Below are 20,962 nucleotides of genomic sequence, written 5' to 3'. Positions count from 1 at the left end.
TAGATAAATGCTGAATTAAATTACACCCCAAGCAACATCATATGAAGGTGTCTGTTTTCTCACATTCTTACCTAAACATTATACTATTGTACTGTTTTATTCATGTGGTTCTGGCATATACAAGGAGTTATCCCATAGTTTTACTTTGCATTTATCTTATGAAGAAAGTTGAATGTATTTTCTTTTTCTATGAGCTATGTATTCACATATTTATAAAATTTTGTATTAGATTGTTGGTCTTTTTCTTATTGGTTAGGAGAAGCTCTTTATATATTACAGAAATTAGCCCTTTTTTCTGTAATATGTATCTTAAATAATTTCTAAGTTTTTATTTGATTAAAAACCTTTGTATTCTACCTGTTCAAAAAACATTTTTTGAGCTTTTATATTCGAGTTTATTCTTCATTTAACTTTTAAAACACTACTATAGTTGAATATTAAAACAAACAGTAGCAAGTAGCGAGCCTATTATGATTATAGTCCTTCACTCAATCACTACTGCAAATAAAATGCCAGCAGTGAGTGTTATTCACTGGCCCCATTAGGAGGTCTGACACTGAACACCACCCCGGAGATGATGTTCATCATCCTCATATGCTTCTCCATTGCAATGGCGCCATCTTTCCTGATTTGGATCAAGTCCACTAGTTCTACCTGGTCCCTTTCATCAGTCTCTTCTACTTCCTTCCTCTCAGGTAGGAGTTTTTCCAGCAAAGAGAGTTTATCAGGGGAGAGAAAGCCATTCTCAGGAAAGTTTACCTTAAATTCAATGATTAGGCGACCTTTTTCATATGGTCTACGATAAATTGGCATGCCTTCATTTAGCACACACTTGATACCTCCATGCTTGACAATCTGACCTGGATGAGAAGTGATGACTGTGGTTCGGTTGTCAAGAGTAGATATTGGCTTTTGGAAGCCACACAATGCCTCAACCAGCTGTATGTCCATACACATGAAAAGGTCTTCTCCTCGTCGAGTAAAAACAGCAATGGTCCTTCTGATCTAAAACGATGATAATATCTCCTGGCTCCAGTCCTGGTTCTTGGTCTCCTTCACCACGGAATGTTATCTTCTGGCCATCTTTCAAGCCTATGTCAACATGAACTTCTAGAATTTTCTTCTCTTGAACTATCTTCCTTCAGTTGCAGTTTTACATCTATCTCTAGGACTGATGTGCTCCCCATGGCCCTGGCACTCCATGCAGACAGACTGAATCTGCGGAACCACTCCAGGTCCTGTCTGATGAATTCTTATTTGCATTCCAGTACCTCGGCAATTGGGACAGCACTGTACTGCTCCTTTCTTACCACCTCGGCCTTCACATTTGTCACAAGTCACATTCTTTTGCAGAGCTAGTTTTCTTGTTGCACCATTATATAAATCTTCTAAGGTTACTGTGAGTTGATGCACAACATTTTTACCTCTCCTTTCTCTCTGCATCCTGCCTCCTCCTCCAAATAACATATCAAAGATGTCCATGGGGGAGCCGGAACCGACACCTGCTTCACCTTCTTTAATTGCCTGCTCTCCTCCTTTGTCGTATAAGTCCCTTTTCTTTGCATCAGAGAGCACTTCCTAAGCTTGAGAAATCTGTTTAAACTTCTCTCCTTCATTAGGATTCTTATCAGGGTGGTACTTCGAGGCCAGTTTCCTGTAGGCCTTTTTCAGTTCTTCTTGGGTGGCATTGGGTTTGACCCCCAGAACATCATAATAAGTGGTTTCCTTCACCATTTCCTACCGCTGGTGAGCAGGCTGATGCTGGTGTGGGGGAGTGGGAAGGAGCAGGTCGCCGTGCGCAGCTCGGGCAGCCGCTGCTCCTCCGCCTTTTCACCGAGTGTTCTGGAAAGTTCCCCCCCCAAAACATTTAAATAGTCCAATTTATTAGTCTTTTCTTTTATGGCTTCCAAAGTGTGTGACATAGTGAAAAAAGCTTTTTTTTTTTTTTACTCTAAAATTACAAAAAACTTATTCTAGTACTTTAATTGTTTCATTTTGTTCTTACTTTAAATCTTTCATTGATTTGGAATTTATTAAGGTAGAAGGAATAGAGTCAGTATACAGTTTTTTCTTCCCCACAGAGATACTCAAGTGTCCCCAAATTATTTATTGAATTAATCCACTTTTTAACCTGTTGATGGGCACGTCCCCTCTCTGCCATATACTAAATTCCCAGTGGTATTTGGATCTATTTTGGGATGGTCTGTACTTTTTCAGGGATTTGTCTGTTTACTCATACTGTTACACTCCAGATTATGATACATTTTCCTTTTCATAGAGCAAACCCACCTTTATCACTTATCTTTTTCAGAATGTCCTTGGCGGCTCTTACTTGTTTATTTTTCTGATGAACTTTAGAATGATTGTCCAGACCTAAGAGCAAGCCCTGGTTGGTATTTTTATTGTAGTTACACCTTTACCCCACCCTGAAGCCCCGACAACCACTGATCTGTGCTCCGTTGCCATAGTTTTGTCTTTTTCACAATGTCTTACAAATGGAATCATACAGTATGGAAGCTTTGAGACTGGCTTCTTTCATTCTGCGTAATGTCTTATGGTTCATCCAAGTTGTTATGCTCAGTAGGATTCCACTGTGTGGATGAACCACTGTGTTTTTACCCATTCACTGAACAAACTCATGTTTGTTGATTATGATCAGAGTTGCTACAAACTTTTGTGCATGCGTATTTGCGTGAACATAAGTTTTTATTTCTCTAGGGTAAATACCCAGGAGTGAGATTGTTGTGTCATATGGTAAATGTTTGATTAACCTTATAAGAAACAGATAAACCATTCTTATTGTTTGGGGTTTTATTTTTTATTTATTTTTTAATTATTCTACTAGATGTGTGTTGGTAGTTCATTGTAGTTTTAATTTGTGTTTCTCTACTGGCTAATGATGTTAACAGCTTTTCATGTGCCTATTTGCCATTTCTATATCCTCTTTAGCAATGCTTCAGTTCAATTTTTTGGCCCATTTTTAATTGCGTTTTTTGAGTCATAAATGTGATTTGACAATTTTTGTTTTACCAGTTTGTACCTTGACTTTTCATTATCCTAAGAGTGCCTTTCACAGAACAAAAGTTTTGAAATTTCAGTGAAGTCCAGTTTATCATTTTTAAACTGCATCTTACTTTTGGTGTTTTGTCTAGGAAACCTTTGCCTAGCTCCAGGTCACAATTATTTCCCCACTATGTTCCTTTCTAAAAATTGTATGATTTTATGTATTTAACTTAGATTATGATCCATTTTGAGTTAATTTTTATATAAAGTTTTAGGTCAAGTATCCTATTTTTTTTTTTTTTGCATATGGATAACCAATTGTTACAACACCACTTGTTGAAAACTGTCCTTTCTCCATTGAAGTGCCTTTGCACCTTTATCAAAATCAATGAGGGTTTCTTTCTGGACTTTATATTCTGTCCATTGATCCATATGTCTATTGTTTCATCAATACCACACTGTCTTGATTACTGTAGGTTTATAATGTCTTTAAAGCATGTAGTTTAATTCCTCTAATGTGATTTTTCTTTTTCCATATTGTTTTGTCTATTCTAGTTCTTTGCTTTTGATATAAATTTATGAATCAGCTTGTCTATAGCTACAAAAATTCCTGCTGGATTTTGATTGATACTGCATTAAATTTATACATCTCTTTGCAGAGAATTTATATCTTTCCTATGTTGAGTCTTCTCATCCATGACTGTGATGTGTATCTCCATTTATTTAGGTCTGCTTTGATTACTTTCACCAGTATTTTGTAGTTTGCACCATACAGATCCTGTAAAAACTTGTTAGATTTTTACCTAAGTATTGAGTTGGCCAAAAAGTTCATTTGGGTTTTTCCTTAACATCTTAAGGAAAAACCAGAATAAACTTTTTGGCTAATGCAATATTTCAAAGTTTTGGAACTATTGTAAATTGTATTCAAAAAACTTTTTGGTTTCCAGTTGTTCATTGCTAGTGTATAGGAATACAATTGATTTTTACGTATTGACCTTGTACCTGTGACCATGCTAAGCTCATGTGAAGTTTAAGAGTGTTAATTTTGGGGATATATTTCTTGGGATTTTTTATGTAGACAATCATGTTGTGTGAAAATAGTGACAATTTTACTCCTTCCTTTCCAATTTATATGACTTTTATTTCCTTTTCTTGCTTTGTTGCAAGGGCTAAAAAGCTTCCATATAATGTTATAGGTGTGAGAGTCCTTGTGTAGTTCCCAGTCTTTGAGGGAAAGCTTTCAGGTTTTCACCATTAAGTATGATGTTAACTGTAGGTTTTTATAAATGCCCTTCATCAGGAAGAGGAAGTTCCCTTCTATTCCTATTTTGCTGAGACTTTTTTTTCATGAATGAATGTTGAAGTTTTTCAAATGCTATTTCTGCATCAATTGATATTATCATATGGTTTTTCTTTTTTAAACTGTTAATATGGTGGATTACATTGATGATTTATGGATATTGAACCAACTTTACATTCTGAGGATAAAATTCATTTGTTTATGGTATATTATCCATTTTATATGTTGCTGAATTTGACTTGCTAATATTCTATTGAGGATTTTTGCATCTATGTCCCTGAGGGATATTGATTTGTAGTTTTCTTTGTGGTACTATCTCTGCCTGGTTTTGGTATCAAGGTGATGCTAGTCTCATAAAATAAGTTGAAGAATGGTATCTCCTCTTCTCTTTTCAGGAAGAGATCGTGTAGAATCAATATCATTTCATCTTTAAATGTTTGGTAGAATTTGCCAGCAAAACCATCTAGGTCTAGAGAATTCTTTTTCAGAAGGTTTTAAACTACCAATTCAATTTATTTAGTAGTTAGAGAACAATTCAGGTTATCTATTTCTTCTTTTATTCCTGATATAGGTAATTTTTGTCTTCTTTGTCAAGTTTGCAAGAGGTTTATTATTTTTATTTATCTTTAAAAAATCCAGCTTTTGGTTTCATTGATTTTCTCTGTTGTTTTTCTGTTTTCAGTTTCATTTGCAAGTCATGTTTACATTTATTATCTCTCTTGTTTGGGCTACTTTGGTTTAATTTGCTCTGACTTTTCTAGTTTCTTAAGATAGAGGCTTGTATTATTGATTTGAGAACTTTTTTCTTCTCTAAGCGTTTATTTAATACTATGAATTTCTCTTTAAGTATTGCTTTAGCTTCATCCTACGGATTTTGATATGCTGTATTTTAACCATTTATTTAATTGAAAATATTTTCCAATTCCTATTGAGACTTTCTCTGGACTCACCTATGGATCCACCTGTGGGTTATTTAGAACAGTTTTCTTTTTAACTTCCAAGTATTGAAGATGTTTCTGTTATGGTCCTGTTAGTGATTTCTGGTTTAAATCCATTACCATCAGGGAACACGCTTTGCTTTATTTCAATTCTTTTACATTTTAAGGTTTGTTTTATGACCCAACATATGGTCTTTTTTGGTGAATATTCCATGTACATTTAAAAAGAATGTATATTCTGTTGTTGTTGGGTGGAATGCTCTCTGAATATCCATTAGATTCTGTTGGTTGATATGTTATTCAGTTTTTATTAGTGTCCTTGTTGATTTTCTGTCTACTCATTCTGTTTATTAGTTAGAGAATAGTATTGAAGTCTCCATTTGCAGTTGTCGATTGGTCTATTTTCCCCTTCAGTTCTTTCGGGTTTTGCTTCATATATTTTGAAGCTCTCTTGTTAGGTGCATACACATCTGGGGTTATGTCTTCTTGTTGAATTGATCTTTTATCATTATGTAATGTTCCTCTTTATCCCTGATAATTTTCTTTTCTCTGAATCTACTTTTTCTGATAGTAGTATAGTCACTGAAACTTTATTTTGCCTAGTGTTTACATAGTATAGTAAACTATGTATACTATATAGTTTACATAGTACATCCTTTAAATTTTAATCTGCCCATACTGTTATAACTGAGGTGAGTTTTTGTAAACAGTATATAGGTGGGTCATATTTTTTATTATCTGTTCTGAAAATCTCTTGTCTTTTAATTTGTGCATTTAAACAATTTATATTTAATATACTTATTGGTGTGCTTTATTATCTGGTTTTTGTTTATTTCTTATGTTTTTGTCCTTTTGTTTTCCCTTTCCTGCCTTCTTTTGTGTTATTTGAAATTTTTTCGTGTTCTATTTTATCTATTGTGTTTTTTGACTATACTCTTTGTACAGTTTTTTTAGTGGTTGCTCTATGGATTACAGTATAATTCTTAGAATCAATCTACTTATAATCAATATTTTGCCATTTCAGATAGACTATAGAAGTCCTGCCACCATATAGGTCCTTTTTCTCCTCTATTTATATTTTGTTTTATGTTAAATATATTACAACTATATACATTGAAAACCCCTCTAGAGAGTGTTACGATTTTTGCTTTCAACCATCAAAAGATTTTTAAAGAACTCGAGAGGAAAATAGTCTTTTATATTTACCGAGATGTTTACCATTTCTGTTGCTCTTCCTTCAATACTGTTGTTGCAATTTTCCTTCTGTTATGTAATTTCCCTTCTATCTGAAGAACTTCTTTTAGCAGTTTTTTAAAGCAGGTCTGCTGGCAACTAATTGTCTTAGTTTTTCTTCATCCGATATTGGATTTATTTCTCCTTCATTCCTGAAGGGTATTTTTTTTTGCTATATATAGAATCTTGGGTTGAGTTTTTTCTTTCACTGCCTAAAAAATGTTAGTTCACTTATTTTTGGCCTCCATGATTGGTGACAAGAAATCTGGAGTCATTCAAATTTCTGTTTCCCATAACAGGGGTCAGCAGCATTTTTCTGTGTAGGGCCAGATATTAAATATTTTTGGCTTTGCAGGCCATATGGCTTTGTCACAGCTACTTAACTCTGCCATTGTGACACTAAAGAAGTTATACACAATACATAAAGGGATAGTTATAGTTATGTTTCAATAAAACTTTATTTACCAAAACAGACAGTGAGATTTGGTGCATGGGCCATAGTTTGCTGACCTCTGCCTGTAAGTAATGTGTCACTTTTTCTTTGGCCACTTTCAAGATTTTTTTTCTTTGTCTTTAGTTTCCAGCAGTTTGATTATGATGTGTCTTATTATAGATTTCTTGGATTTATCCTGTTTGTAGTTCATTCACCTTCTCAAATCTGTGAGTTTATATCTTTTGCCAAATCTGGGAAGTTTTCAACCATTATTTACTGATATATATATATATATATATATATATATATATATACACATATATATACATACACACACACACACACACACACACACACAGACACCACAGTCTTTCTCATCTCCTTCCAAAACTCTAACACAAAAGGTAAACCAATAGTCCTACAGTTCCCTGAGGTTCTGTTTTTTTTTTTTCAATCTTTTTCCTCTCTGTCATTCAGATGAGATAATTCCAATTGTTCTATCTTTAAGCTCACTTAACTCTTTTTTTTCTTAGATGTCCATTTTGCTATTTAACCACCCAATGAGTTTTCTATTTGGGTTTATGTTACTTTTCAGTTCTAAAATTCCCATTTATTTCTTCTTTATATTCTCTACTTATTTTCTGGTACTTTCTGTGCTTCTGTTTATTTTAAGAGTGTTTACTCTTACTTCTTGGAATAATTTTATAAACTGTCTTTGTCAGGTAACTTCATCATCTACGTATCTTTTCCCATGAAAGTTGAGATTTTTCTAGTTCTTATTATACCAGTCAATGTTGGGTTATATTCTGTACATTTCAACTATTATGGTATGAGTCTCCGGGTCTTGTTTATATCCCAAGGGAAATGTTGGATACTTTTGCTTTAGCAGACAATCAACATAGTTGGGTTCAAGCTATAAGTTCCAACCACATTTTGTGAGTTGTGATTTCAACGTTAGTTGTTTCAAAGACTTTGTTTCCTACCAGGAGCTGTCCTGTGTGCGGACTGCCCAGTGGCCAGTCTGGGACAGTCTACCTCAAAGTCTTTGGCATACTATTTAGGATCAGATCCATGTGTACACAGCTTGGGGGTGAGTCTAGGAATTCATGAACAACCTAATGGGATTCTCCCTCTCCACCATCTCCCTGGGCTTCACCTTTTCAGTCCTCTGGCCAGAAATCTAGGGCTTTACTAACCTTGCTCTGTTGGGCAGATCTGATGACTGTCTACCTCAAAGGCTACAGCCATAGGTCAGAGAGACATACAGAGAGAGAGAGAGAGGGAGAGAGAAAAGCACCAGGGGTTTGCCACACCCTCTTGGGCCCACAAATATTCCTAGTGGTGATGAAGTTTCCCTTCCCTCATGGTTTTAGGCACCTGTGGGCCCTGCTGTTTCTACCATCACCACCACAGGATTGCCAGGGGCCTGGGGTATAGGGAACAGAAAAAAGAAGAGTGGGGCATTTGCTTTACTCTCCCTAAGTATCAGAAGCCCCCTTTGCTTCCTTCTTGAGCTACAACTAGATAGGCTCTCCTGGGCTCTCTCTTTCCACATGCTAGTGCCCCATTCTTAGTTTCAGGCTGTCTTGAGTTACGCTCAAAGATGAGGAAAGATGGTGGTTCATAGCTGCTTCTGTAGCACTTCTAATTCTGGTTCTTCTTCTCCAGTCTGTCTGCTACTATTTCCTTTTCAGAGTCCTCGAATTGCTGTCCAGCATCGCTCTGGGTTTTATAGCTTCTTTGTGTGGTCACTTCATCTTGCCCAGAGCCAGAACTAATTCCATTCATTTTTGCTCATTTTCCAGATGCCATCCTTTCTGTCCCTTATTGTCTTTTCAGCAGGTTTGCTCTCGTTCAGTCTGTTTCCAATATGACTTCATGTCTCTAATGGCTTTATTTTGTTTTTCTACTTCTTTCCTGAGCTCTGCCTACTCTTGTTTTACTCCCCTTTGATGCCATGCTGTACCTTTCCCGAGATTGTGCATCTCTGCTTTGAGGTTTTATTTTAAAGAGACATTTGTTTTATTAATATTTTTGAGTTCATGGTAATGTTTTTCAGCAATTTTTAGTGGCTCCATGACATTTTTCTGGTGGGTATTCTAAATCCATTTGTTTCTATTTGGCTTCTACTTTTTTCTGTATCGTTATACTCATTTGATTTTGGTTCCTCTTGTTGTTCCTAATTTTTCTTTGAAGGAATTTCCTAAAGGGACAGTCCAAGGCAGTGTTTCTGGTTAACAGGAATTTCCTCTGAATCACAGTCAAGGTCCTTATCACAGGGAGTTGAATGTTTCCATGAACCTTTACTTCTCCCCAGCCAATAGAAATAAGAAGCTTCAGGGATGCTATCAATTCAATGTCTTCTATCCTCTTCTCTGACCTTCTCCCACATCCAGTTCTCTAGACCAGCCTTGAATCCTGGCAGTTCTCTGATGCCAGTCTGTTATCCTGTTTCCTTTGTCCCAAACATAAGTGGATTGGTTTTGCACCTCAGGGCATATGCTCTCTGTTGTGATGAATTAAACTCTGCAGGCTTTTCCTGATCTGCAGTTGAAGACATACTCTTTAAGCATCTTCCCCTAACCCTGTTGGATCTTCTTGTATTGGGCAGCCCTTCTTCAGACACTATTATAGGAGAGTGGAGATATTTTCTGGATACCAAGCTTAGAGTTTGAACTGAAGGGGATAATATCATATTTACTCCATATTATTATAACCAGAGTTTGGATAGGCTCATTTTGATACACATTATCAAATTGTCCTCAGGAATCTTAGATGTCCTTACAATTTTTTAAAATAAATTTAACCTGATGTGCTAGGGAAGAAGTATGTGGGGAGACAGTAAATATGAAAAAACAGAAAGACGGGCTGGGAAGGTGAGCTGCTTAGCTGTAGCCATCCTTCATTCTCGGGTAGGCAGTTAGGAAGCAGGGCAGGGAATCATATGAGGGCAGAGAGAGCTGTTGGAGACAACAAATGACCACTTAATTAAAGTGTTCCACGCTCTGAAGGCAATTTTTTTTTGTCAGGAATATGAACTCCCACTCAGGGCAGGCTGGGCAATGAACCCAAATATTCCCGAGAGGGGATTATTTGCAAGGACAAGAAGCTTGTTCTCTTGGGAGGGATCCATTCCCAGGGATGGACAGCATAAATCCTGGCATCTGCCTTCTAGTTGCTTGTGTCCCTTGGTGCTGTTCTCTAGTTGGGACCCCCACGAATCTGTTTCTCTCCACGTGTATGGCAGCTCTTCCTGTACTAGAAGCCAGAGTGCTTCAACAGAAGGCTTTCCCAGCAACATCTCCTTGTGTGCCAGCTCTGGAGAGGATGGCCGACCCTGGTGCTCCCTGGACGGAACCCTATCTGGGTCAAAGACTACAGCTCCCAGGACCAGACAGGGACCTGGGGGGCTGGTCTGTGCACAGGGGTAGGGTGTATCCGCTGTCCATGGTCCTCAAACAAAATTTCCAGATAAGGCATTGTTGTTTCTTTTAATCATGGCACCCAGGTGTCTTTTAGACGGTTGCTCCCAATAATTCTTAACCAAATGAATGAACAGGCTGTGAGTGAAGTGAAAAAGGGAAGAGTGAGAAAGAAAGAGAGTTGTGCTTTTAAATTATCATAGAGCAAATGGAATCCTGACTTAGGTTTCACAATTTAGGTAGCTGATACGGTGTGCTATTGACAAACCTTTCACATTTCTAACGGTTACATATTTCTCCCTCTGGGATATAACTAATTCTACCCCACTCCCAATTCTACACTTATGGGGCTGAGGTCCAGGCGTGCTCCCAGAAAGCCTAAAGTACTTTTCTGTACCTCTGAGATCTGACCCACAGGGAACCTAGCCCTCCTTCCAAGTCCCAGAGAGCATCCCCAAGTTTTAATCATCCTGAGACTCTCTCTAGCTGAAGGGCAGACACGACCTTGAGACATCTATGAGAGGAATGATTAGATTCAGAGAAAGAGAGGCCAAGGGCGAGGATGTTGAAGGGGTTTTGGACCTGAGGGTCAGTGATGGGTGTCATTGAGCACAAAGAGGGAATAAGAAGATGCTCGAAGGTTCAGCGTCATTGCTCCCTCTCCTGGAAAGCAATCAGCAGCTGCTGACTTACAGGGCAACACTGGGGCCAAGGTTCATGTTGAATCTACCCACACACCCTAGGACTCCAAGCTGCCCAAGTGGGGGACCTTCAGGACTTGGAGCTGCAGACAGTTGATCTCTGTTGTCAGCTCAGGATTTTTGTCTGGGTATGAATGATTAAATGAGATAATACCTGTGAAGTATTTAGCATAAGGCCTAACACACAGAAAGTACTCAGTACGTGGTGTCTATTATTGTTACTTTGGTTATTATCACTTACACCTTTTATAGAGCCCCTTGTGGCTTTACTATTACTTCTAAATATTAACAACAATTCTGTTCATTCATTCAGTCACAGACCTTTTTATGCCAGGCATTCTACTAGGCTGGTGGATACACAACTGAAAGGCATGGCCCCTTGTTCTCCAAGAGTTCACCGTTGGAGAGGAGGTGGGCAGATAACTGACAGATACCCTATAACAGAGCAGCTGCAGTGAGGATGGGAGTGTGTGCCAGGAGAGCACAGGGGAAAGCTGCTGTCAGGCCTCCTGGGGCAATCAGGGAATGTCTCAGAGGAGGTGGCCTCTCAGATGAGACCCAAGGAAAAGTAAGGGTAACCCCCAAATAACTGAGGGAGCATCAGCTTGTGAAAGAGCTGGGAGGAGGGAAAGAGAATCAGTTGCTCACTGCCTGCTGTGTGGGGCCCCAACTCTGGCAGATTCCATGCTGTCACTGGAGGTGAGAAAGGTGGTAGAGAAACAAGTGATCAAGGTGTGACCCTGTTCCTGGAACTGGTCATGCATCCTTCTGTGGGGAGCACGGCCCCCTTCTCCCTCCTGGGGACCGATCCTGTGGGAGGGGAAGGACCCTTTTGTTTGGGGGCACAGGGAAGAAAGGCTTGTGATTGGGAAGAGATAGCAACGGGCCTGTGAGAGGAGAAAGGGGGCCAAGGTGGATTCCGAGGAGGTGTCTGGCCCATGAAAGCTGACCTCGGCATGGCTGCTCACCCTGCTTTCCCAACCTCTGAGCCTGAGCCTAGAGCCTCGGGGGTGCTGAGCGCGGCTGTTGGCTGTACCTGTTGAAAGAGTGAATAACCTCTGATTGGTCTCTGTGACCTTAAGGAAGTTACTTAACCTCTCTGTAGCAGCCTATACTCCTCTGCAAAATGGAATGACAGTATCACTGAGGGTCAAATGAACGAATACACGTAAGCACTTCACGTGGTGCCTGACGCACAGGAAACCGCTTACAGCTTTGCTCTCATTGCTAGCTCAGACACTGCCCAACCAGAGGTGTTTTAAAATGAGTTGGAAACGACTCTTTGCCCGTGTGTCTTCATCATGCTTGGATGCTTCCAAACACGGGAGGTGGAGGAGATGGCAAAGGCCGGAAGCAGTTGAGCCAAATGACGTTTATAGGGCAGATGTCATATCTGAGCCCATGCTCTTGGTTAGCGGCTGGTCGGCTGGGTGCCTCTCCTGGGTGGTTGACTGATGTGTCCTGAATGGAGCACAACATTGGACGACTGAACAGGGAGGCCAAGGGTTTCATGACCCTTTTGGGAGTATTTATGAGAGATGCTTATTCTGCTTATAGAAGAATATATTGTAACCAGAACTAAGTATCACTGGTTTGTCTCTGTCCCTGCCTGCTTTGGGCATGTTTCTTGATCCTCTTCAAGCCCTGGGGAGAGGCCAGAGCTTTGCTTATAGGGGCCCTTCCTACCACTAGAGCCCTACTGGCTAGTGAGCCACACGCCTATCATGCGGTAGGAGGAAGCCCTGGGGAAAATGGGCAGGTGTGGAGCTAGTATGGTTGAAAGGAAGAAGAAAAAGACCTTCTGCAAAGTCAATGTCAGAGCCCAGTGCTCCCAGGCTATGCCAGGGAGTGCCTCCCTGCTCAGAATTTACTGCTGCTCAAAGAACAGGCTGTGTTCCTCCCAATGAAGCAGAAATCGCACTGTGTCATCACAGGGAAGCACAATTCTGTACCAGCGGCACACGTAGTTTCCCGGCTTCCCCGTGTTGAGTGGGTCAGTCAAGACTTCACCGGGGGATGTGAACTCAGTCCGTGACAACTGAGCTGGGAGCCTCTCCTGGGGGGTGGTCAGTATATCGTGAATGAAACACAACATTGGGCAGACTTAACGGAGAAGGGGAGGTTAGTGAGTTTTGCTACCATTTGGGGGGGATATTTATGAGAGACACTTACCTTGGTTAAAGAAAAATGTAGTGTGACCAGAGATAAGTATTATTGATTTTTCTCCTCCATTTTGGTGTTAAATGAATCACAGCTACTACAAGCTCTGACGGTATTAATGGGGTTTCCTTCGATGACTGCTCAGCCGGGGGAGCCACCAAATTGGAATTCCATGGGAGAGGATTATTGGATGTGACAAATAGCAGAGGAGTGTTTTTCCTGAGCTATTTGGGGGCATTGCATAAAATGTTGTAAAAGAGGAGAACCCCTCTCTTCTGCAGCCAAGATTTTTCTTATTGTTATTCAATGGCCGCACCGACTACCAATGAAAGCCAGCCCTCGGGTGCTTTACCTGCTCGAGCCTTATTTCCTGCTCCATCCCTAAGTCCTGGTACAGTGCCTGGCACATGCAGGTGTCTCAGAATGTATTTGTTGGATGGATGGATGGATGGATGAATGAGTAGTGACTGGTGAAGAAGCATTTGGTAGGGAAAACTAGGAAAAGATGAAAGCAGCATGAAGTCATGTGTGCTGGATGGGTAGAAATGGACAGTTGAAGAGCCTCAAAGGCCTTATTGAATTGCAAGGAATTTTGATTCATTAAATTAAAGAATATTTGGGGGTCATCTTCTTATACCAAGTACACTTCCTGTCCTCACAGAATCTACATTTTAGTGGGGAAGCTAGACATTGAACAGTTACACAGTTAATTACTTAAGTGCAATTGTGGTGGGCACTTCAAAAGTGAATATGAAAACGTGAGGACCTAATGTGGTACAGGGATGATAGAAGATTTATCTGAAGAAGTGACATTTACATGAAGATCTGAAGGAAAGATGAGTATTAGATAGTAAAGAGGGAAAATATAATGGGAATACACATACATTTGTTCGTTCATTCATTCATTCATTCAGCAAATATTTATTGAGCACCCATTATGTTCCAGGCATGTTCCAAGTGCTGGGGAGATTCAGCAGTAAGCAAAATAAGGCCCTTGCCCTCAGTCGTCTTAAAACAAAGTATAAAGTTTTGTGCATCTTTGGTAGATTTATTCTCAGAGAGTTGATATTTTTGATGATACACTAAATCTTATCTTTCAAAATTTTTGTTTTGTATTTTATGGTTGCTAATATAGAGAAATGCAATTCATTTCTGTATGTTGCCTTTGTATGCAGTACCCTCGCTAAATTCTTTTTTTCAATCTAATAGCTAATCTGAATCTTTTGTATTTCTACATATATAATCATGTAATCTGCAAATAATGAATGTTTTATTTCTTCCTTTATGATCTTTATACCTTTGATTTCTTTTTCTTGACTTATTATGATGGCTAGGACCTCCAGTACAATATCAAATAGAAATGGTGATTGTGGGCATCTATGTCTTGCTCCTGATATCAGAAGGACAGCTTCCAGTAAGTCATCCTTAATTATGGTATTTGCTCTAAGGTTTCAGAATGCACTTTTTTTTTTTTTTTTATCAGAGTGAGGGAATTGTCTTCTATTCCCAGTTTGCTCAGTGTTTGATTGTTCATTGTAAATGAATACTGTTGTCAGTTCCATGTGGATGAAAACTTTTTCTGATCTTTCCGAGTTGAGATAGAATAGAACACAGTCATCAAATCAATCACCCTATGACACGTATCTGGGGCTGTTATAAAATCTGCTCGAGGGAAGACACCTGCATGTTGGCTGTGGATTGGTGAGACTGCCGCTCAGAGTTTGCAGTAGTCAACAGTCATCCTTCAGGATCCATCTGTTTTCTGAAGGATCTACACCAGTGAATTAAGTGATGACATAATGGGGACCACCACCCCTGCTTCCTTTAGATCCCTCAAGATGACACTCATCTCTGCCATTCCCCTGACATTGTTGGTTTTCTGTCTTAATCAGCATGGGGAGGGGAGTAATTTCAGAGATTTCTGTTTGGTCTTCCCTCATTGTACCTCAGAGACCAAGGACCCAACGTGGGCTGTGCCAATTGCCAAATAGGTTAATCCCATACATTTGAAGATGGGGGAAATGATCATCCGATGGACCCACAGATCCAGTGGACCCACTGTAAGGGAGCTTTGGGCAGGATTCCATTTATTACCAGGCCTCCATTCTAACAGGAGGACGGCGATGACACTCAAATCACTCTGAGCCTCAAGTCATCCCTGTGTCTAACAGTCCTTAAAATTTCTGGGTATACACAGTGTGTGCACAGATACCCAAATAAATGGCAGTAGGAAGGACTTGAGGAATCATCCCAGTGTATATACTTGCTGTGGAATTGTAGGGTCCTTTCTTTTGGGCACCTGGCCATCTCTTCTTCCAGGGAGTTCCCGGTATAAAAATTTGCTCAGGTCCAGAAATTAGGTAAGGGGTTATGACTTTATATTGGGGTAATGGCCCTGCCCTCAGCCTCCCGGGCATTCACCCTTGATTTCCTCTGCTGAGCAAGCTTATCGGCTGCCCCTCTTTCTTGCCCTGTGTTCTAGCGATCTTCTCTGTAACTCTCTGCAGTCTTTGGCTGCCACTCTGACCTTGCTGCTTCTTTCAATAATTGTGACCCCTGTTTCTGGTGGCTAAGCACTGTCACCTCTACTGCTTTGGCATCCTGTCATCCCATTCCTATCAGCAAGCCAAGTTCTCTAACAGCCTCTCCTTCTGACAGCCCTCCAGTCCTGGCTACAAAGGAGCCTTGGTCACTGCTGAACTTTGTAGTGATGCTGGCGCCCTCTCATTGGCACCTTCCTTGTGACCTTGGAGAACACTGTCCTGTGGTTCTTCCCACGAGAACCTCATCAGCAGGTGTTCTGGCCATGGGTGGTATGTCTGCTTCTCGTGGCCCTTTCATCCTTTCCTCTGCCATCGGCCATGACAACCCTGGCATTTAAACTTCCCTTTTTGAATATTTTAAGGAACCATCCCAGTAGAGAGTTTACACCATCTCCTCGGGTCCTTGCCAGAGTATAAGATCTCAGCAGAGAGCCCCTCTGCTCTGTGATGTGTTCACTATTCAACTTGAAGATGAGGCCCCCTTGACCAAGCACCCTCAGAATCCATCCACCAAGTCTTTTCTCCTTCCTGCTGGTGCTTGTTGACTGGGACTTACAGTTCCTTTGGGGTGCAGTCTCTCCTTTCTTATCAGGCCAGCACACGCCCCCGGGATTATGCTGTTACTTAACCCTAGTTATCAGCCCAATATTTCGTAGGGGAAGTGGGAACATTTCCTGCGTTGAGGCCTCTGCCTTGTTTGCCAGCACAGAGTGGGCACCAGCTCTTCCTAGGGAGGAGGGGGCACTTCTGCAGGTTTGGGAGGTTCCAAGTTGTCTTGGAGAATCAGAGTCTTTGGGGGCATCTGCCTGGATGCCTCCTTTCCACATGTCAGGGTTTCCAATTTTCCCAGCTTGGTCCCTGGTCCTGGTATCACAAGTGTGGATTCGTGGGCATTTAACCTGCTCTGCAGTTCAGTCACTTCTCTGTTAGATCCTGGGCTCAGTCTGCACTGCAACCAGAAGGCTCTCTGGCTTTCACATCTGGCTTTCAATCACCTATTACTTGCCCTCAGTTTTTCATTCCCTTCCAGTAAAGCAGGGGTCAGCAAACTCTTTCTTAAAGGGACAGGTAGGAAATGTTTTAGGCCTTCAGGCCATACAGTCAGTCTCTGCCTTTGTGAAAGCAGCCATAGGTAGGAGCAAGTGAATGGGTGTGACTGTGTGTCAATAAAACTTTATTTACAAACACAGGTGGCCGCCTTTGGGCAGTTGTTTGCCTATCCTAGCTGCAGAGCATCAGAGGCAACAGCCATGCCATCCCATAATCCCAATTTGATCGCTCTGACACTGCTGGGGGAATGTAAATGGTAGAGCCCCTTTCTGTTTCTTTTTGAGTCACACTTTGTTCTTTGCATTTTTCTAGTGCTTCATCCATTTCACCAGCATTTTCAAACTGGGTGGTATAAAAGTGTTTATAACATTCTCCTATCTCTTTAATCCTCATTTCATCTGTACTTTTGTGCCTGTTTTGTTCCTAAGATCGTTTAAATGTACCTTCCCTCTTTTCCTCTTGCTAAAAATTGCTAGAGTTTTGCCAGTATTCGATTTTTCAAAGAATCAACTTCTAACTTCATTGATCCTCTCTGTTGTATGTTTGTTTTCTACTTCATAAATTTCAGCTCCAGTCTCTTTTCTTTCTTTCCCCCTCCCTCCCTCCCTCCCTCCCTCCCTTCCTTCCTTCCTTTTTCTTTCCTTCTACTCTCTGTGTTGATTAATTATTTTTTTGTTTTTACTCTTTAATTTTTTTCTATTACTTAACTCATTATTTTCCACCCGTTCTTCAATTTTTAAAAAATATATATTTTTTCCCTCAAAGTGCTATTTTAGGCACACCCACAAGTTTAATCAGAGCGTTTCCACTGTCACTTAGTTCAATATATTATCTGATTTTCAATTTTATTTCTTCTATAAGACTCATGGCTTGTCTGAAGTATTTAAAAGTTTCCAAATATATGGGGAGGGCAAAGACTTCCATAATAGAAATCCTAGAAAACTCTTACTCCAGAAATCCACATGGTTTTCTCCCCCACCTCCTTCAGATCTTTGCCCCAAGTTCACCTTCTCAGGAGAGAAATCTGCCTCTTGAATATTTCATCAGTATGTAGTGACCCCCTTTACCTCTAGGAACTCTTTTGCCTTTAAGGTCTATTTTATCTATTTTCTTGATTAATACTTGGGTACTTGGTGTATATCTTTCCATCTTCTTACCTTAAACATTTAATTTCCTTATGTTTTAGCTCTACAAAGTTTAAACAGCAAGATTTTATTTTTAATCCAGGCTGATAATCTCTTCTTTTAACTTATGAACTGAGTCTGTTTATATTGGCTACAATCATTGATCAGTTTAAGTTCATTTTTACCATCTAGTACTTTCCATTTGTACTTGCCATGTTTTCAATGGATTGAGCCTTGTGTTTTCCCTTTTCCATTAAAAACAAAGTCTATGGTTTGGAAGTTGTCTTCCTTATTTATATTTCTTTAATGGTTACCTTAGAAATTTTGACATAGATATTTAACTTAACAGAGTCTAAAATTAATCACTAGCTTGATCATCCTCCAAACAATACAAGAAACAACACAAGGAACTCGACCGTGACCAACCCCCACCCAGACCCTCCCCATCTGACTCATATGTTCTTGCTACAAAGATGTTGATTGTATCTTGATATTTTAATATCCCACAATATAGACATTATTGTCATTATCACTTTCACAGCTAGTATTTTCATTCTTTCCTTCCACAGATATTTATTGACCATGATGTGTCAGGCACTGTTCTAGGCACTTGGGATACATAATGAGTGGAACGGACAAAGGTCTCCACCCTCATGGACTTTATATTCTAGCTGGAGGGGTGACAGAGTCTAAACAATAAACATAATCCATGGGCAGATGTTATAAGATGTTAGAAAGGGATAACTGCTATGAGAAAATGGTAGAACAGGATAAGGGGGGCTGGGAACACAAGCTGCAGGTTTCTGTGGGTGGTCAGGGCTGACTTCAGTGAAAGGGGTGAGATCTGGGACTGGAGGGAGTGAGGAGGGAGCCATGTCCACCTGGGGGAGGAATATGGAGGGGGAGGGACAGCCATGCAGAGTCTTAAGGTGAGAGCATGCTTGGCATGTTCAAGACGTCAAGGAGGCTGGCGTGGCTGGGGCAGAGTGAGTGAGGACATGAGGGCAGGGAGGAGGTGGAGGGCCAGGTCCCAGAGGGCTCGTAGGCTGTGCACTGTAAGGGCTTCGTCTCCTTCACACCTGAACACAACGGAGAGCCACTGGAAGGCTTTGAGTGTAACAGCAATGGGATCTGCCTTATATTCTAAAAGATCCCTCCCACTGCTGTGTTGAGAACAGACCATGAGAGGAGGAAGAAGGATCAACGTAGATGTCTTAGTTAGTTTGAGCTGCTATAACAAAGACCACAGACTGGGTGGATTTTAAACAACAGACATTTATTTCTTACAGTTCTGGGGGCTGGAAGTTCAAGAGCAGGGTGTCATCATGGTCGGGTTCTAGTGAGAATCCTCTTCCAGGTGCAAACTGATGACTTCTTGTTGTATCATCACAAGGTGGAAATAGAGTGAGAGAGCTCTCTGTGGTCCCTTTCATAGGGACACCAATCATGTTCATGAGGGCTCCACCCTCATGACTTATTCACCTCCCAAAGGTGCTACCTCCTAATGCCATCACACTGGGGCTTAGGATTTCAACATATGAATGGGGGGAGGGACAAACATTTGTTCCATTGCATGGGGGAGACCAGTTAGGAGGCTAATGTAGTAATCCAGGCAAGACATGGTGGTGACTTGGGTCAGGGTGTAGCCAGGTAGATAGTGATAAAGGTTCCAATAGTGAGTGTAATCTGAAGGTGGCACAAATAGATTTCCTCAAGGATCAGGTGTAGGGTAGAATTAAGCATGTTTCTGAGTGTTCTTGTCCTGAGCAGCTGGAAGAGTGGAGTGGCCATCAACCGAGGTAGGGAAACTGTAGGAGGAACAGGTTTGGGGGGAAGAGGGGGAATTCTGTTTCAGGCATACTGAATTTGAGATGTCTTGAAACTCAGATAGGCAGTTGGATACCCAAGTCTGGAGTTTCAAAGGTAGAGCCAGGTTTTGTGGACCTGAAGCTTATACAATTTTAAGAGCCTTCTCTAAGGAAGAAAATGCAAAATTACATACAAATCACATACAAGAGAGGTCCAGAAACTTTAGCTCCATGAGCTTGATAGAGAGCTGCCTTTGGGAGGGTTGAGAGGGAAGTCCATGCTGGAAATATAAATGTGTATGACATCAGCACGGAGGTGGTATTTCTTGTCATGAGATTGGATATATTCAAATTCTAACACCAGCACCCGTGACCTTATTGGGAAATAGTGCCTTTGCAGATGTAATCAAATTAAGACGAGGTCATATTGAATTAGGGTGGGCCCTAAAGCCAATATGATTGTTGTCCTTATAAGAAGAGGAAACGTTGGAAACACACACAGGGGAGAAGGACATGAAATGATGGAGACAGATATTGCAGTGATGCAACTTCAAGCCAAGGAACATCAAGAATTGCCAACAAATACCAAAACCTGGGAAGCAACAAGGAAGTGTTCTCCCTTAAGCCATAGGAAAGAGCATAGTCCTGCCAACACCTTGACTTCAGACTTGTAGGCTCCAGAACCATGAAACCAACCTAGGAAACTAACACAATGACAGAGGGAGTGTGGAAGAAGAACACCAGGATCAGCCCTGAGGCTCATCGGGGAAAGACGAGATACAGGAGAGCAGGTGGAGAACATGAGACCATGGGGTGGGAAGGGACACTGAGGAGGGCAGGGTTCTGATGGCAAGTGAACTAAGAATATCAAGGAGGAAGTAGTGAAATGCCACCTCCAGGTCACACTCCAGGAAGACCGAGCATTGACCACTGGATTCAGCCCTGAGGAGGTGATGGGCAAGAATAGCTTTGGTGGAATGTTGGAGGTGAAGGTGTTTTTGGAGTTGGTTTAAGAGAGACCCGGGGAAGAGAAATGAGAGGAAGAAGGTGAAGATGGCCATTTTTAGGGTTGACTGTAAAGGAAAGCAAAAGAATGAGGTGGTGGCTGTCAGAGACATGGGGACAAGATTTTTTTTAATGGAAGAAATAACGGCATGTTTGGATACAAATGGGAATGATCTGGTAGAGACTGAAATATTGATAATAGAGGAGACAGAGGGGAGAACTGCCCAAGGCATGTCCTTGAT

At 40.8% G+C, this 20,962-nt stretch overlaps 1 protein-coding gene and 1 pseudogene across 6 annotated transcripts in view; one reads left to right on the top strand and one right to left on the bottom strand.

Moving 5' to 3' along the window:
• The window catches only part of CAMTA1 (calmodulin binding transcription activator 1), an 894,875-nt gene that overhangs the window by 497,127 nt on the left and 376,786 nt on the right, over nucleotides 1-20,962 (top strand). The gene's annotated exons all lie outside the window — the stretch shown is intronic.
• On the bottom strand, nucleotides 470-1,734 carry LOC113622248 (dnaJ homolog subfamily A member 1 pseudogene; annotated as a pseudogene).

This window comes from Aethalodelphis obliquidens, unplaced genomic scaffold, assembly GCF_003676395.1.
Source record: "Aethalodelphis obliquidens isolate GAN/ISIS:26980383/991018 unplaced genomic scaffold, ASM367639v1 scaffold9, whole genome shotgun sequence".
Classification (NCBI taxonomy): Eukaryota; Metazoa; Chordata; class Mammalia; order Artiodactyla; family Delphinidae; genus Aethalodelphis; species Aethalodelphis obliquidens.
This window is presented reverse-complemented; position numbering and strand designations above follow the sequence as displayed.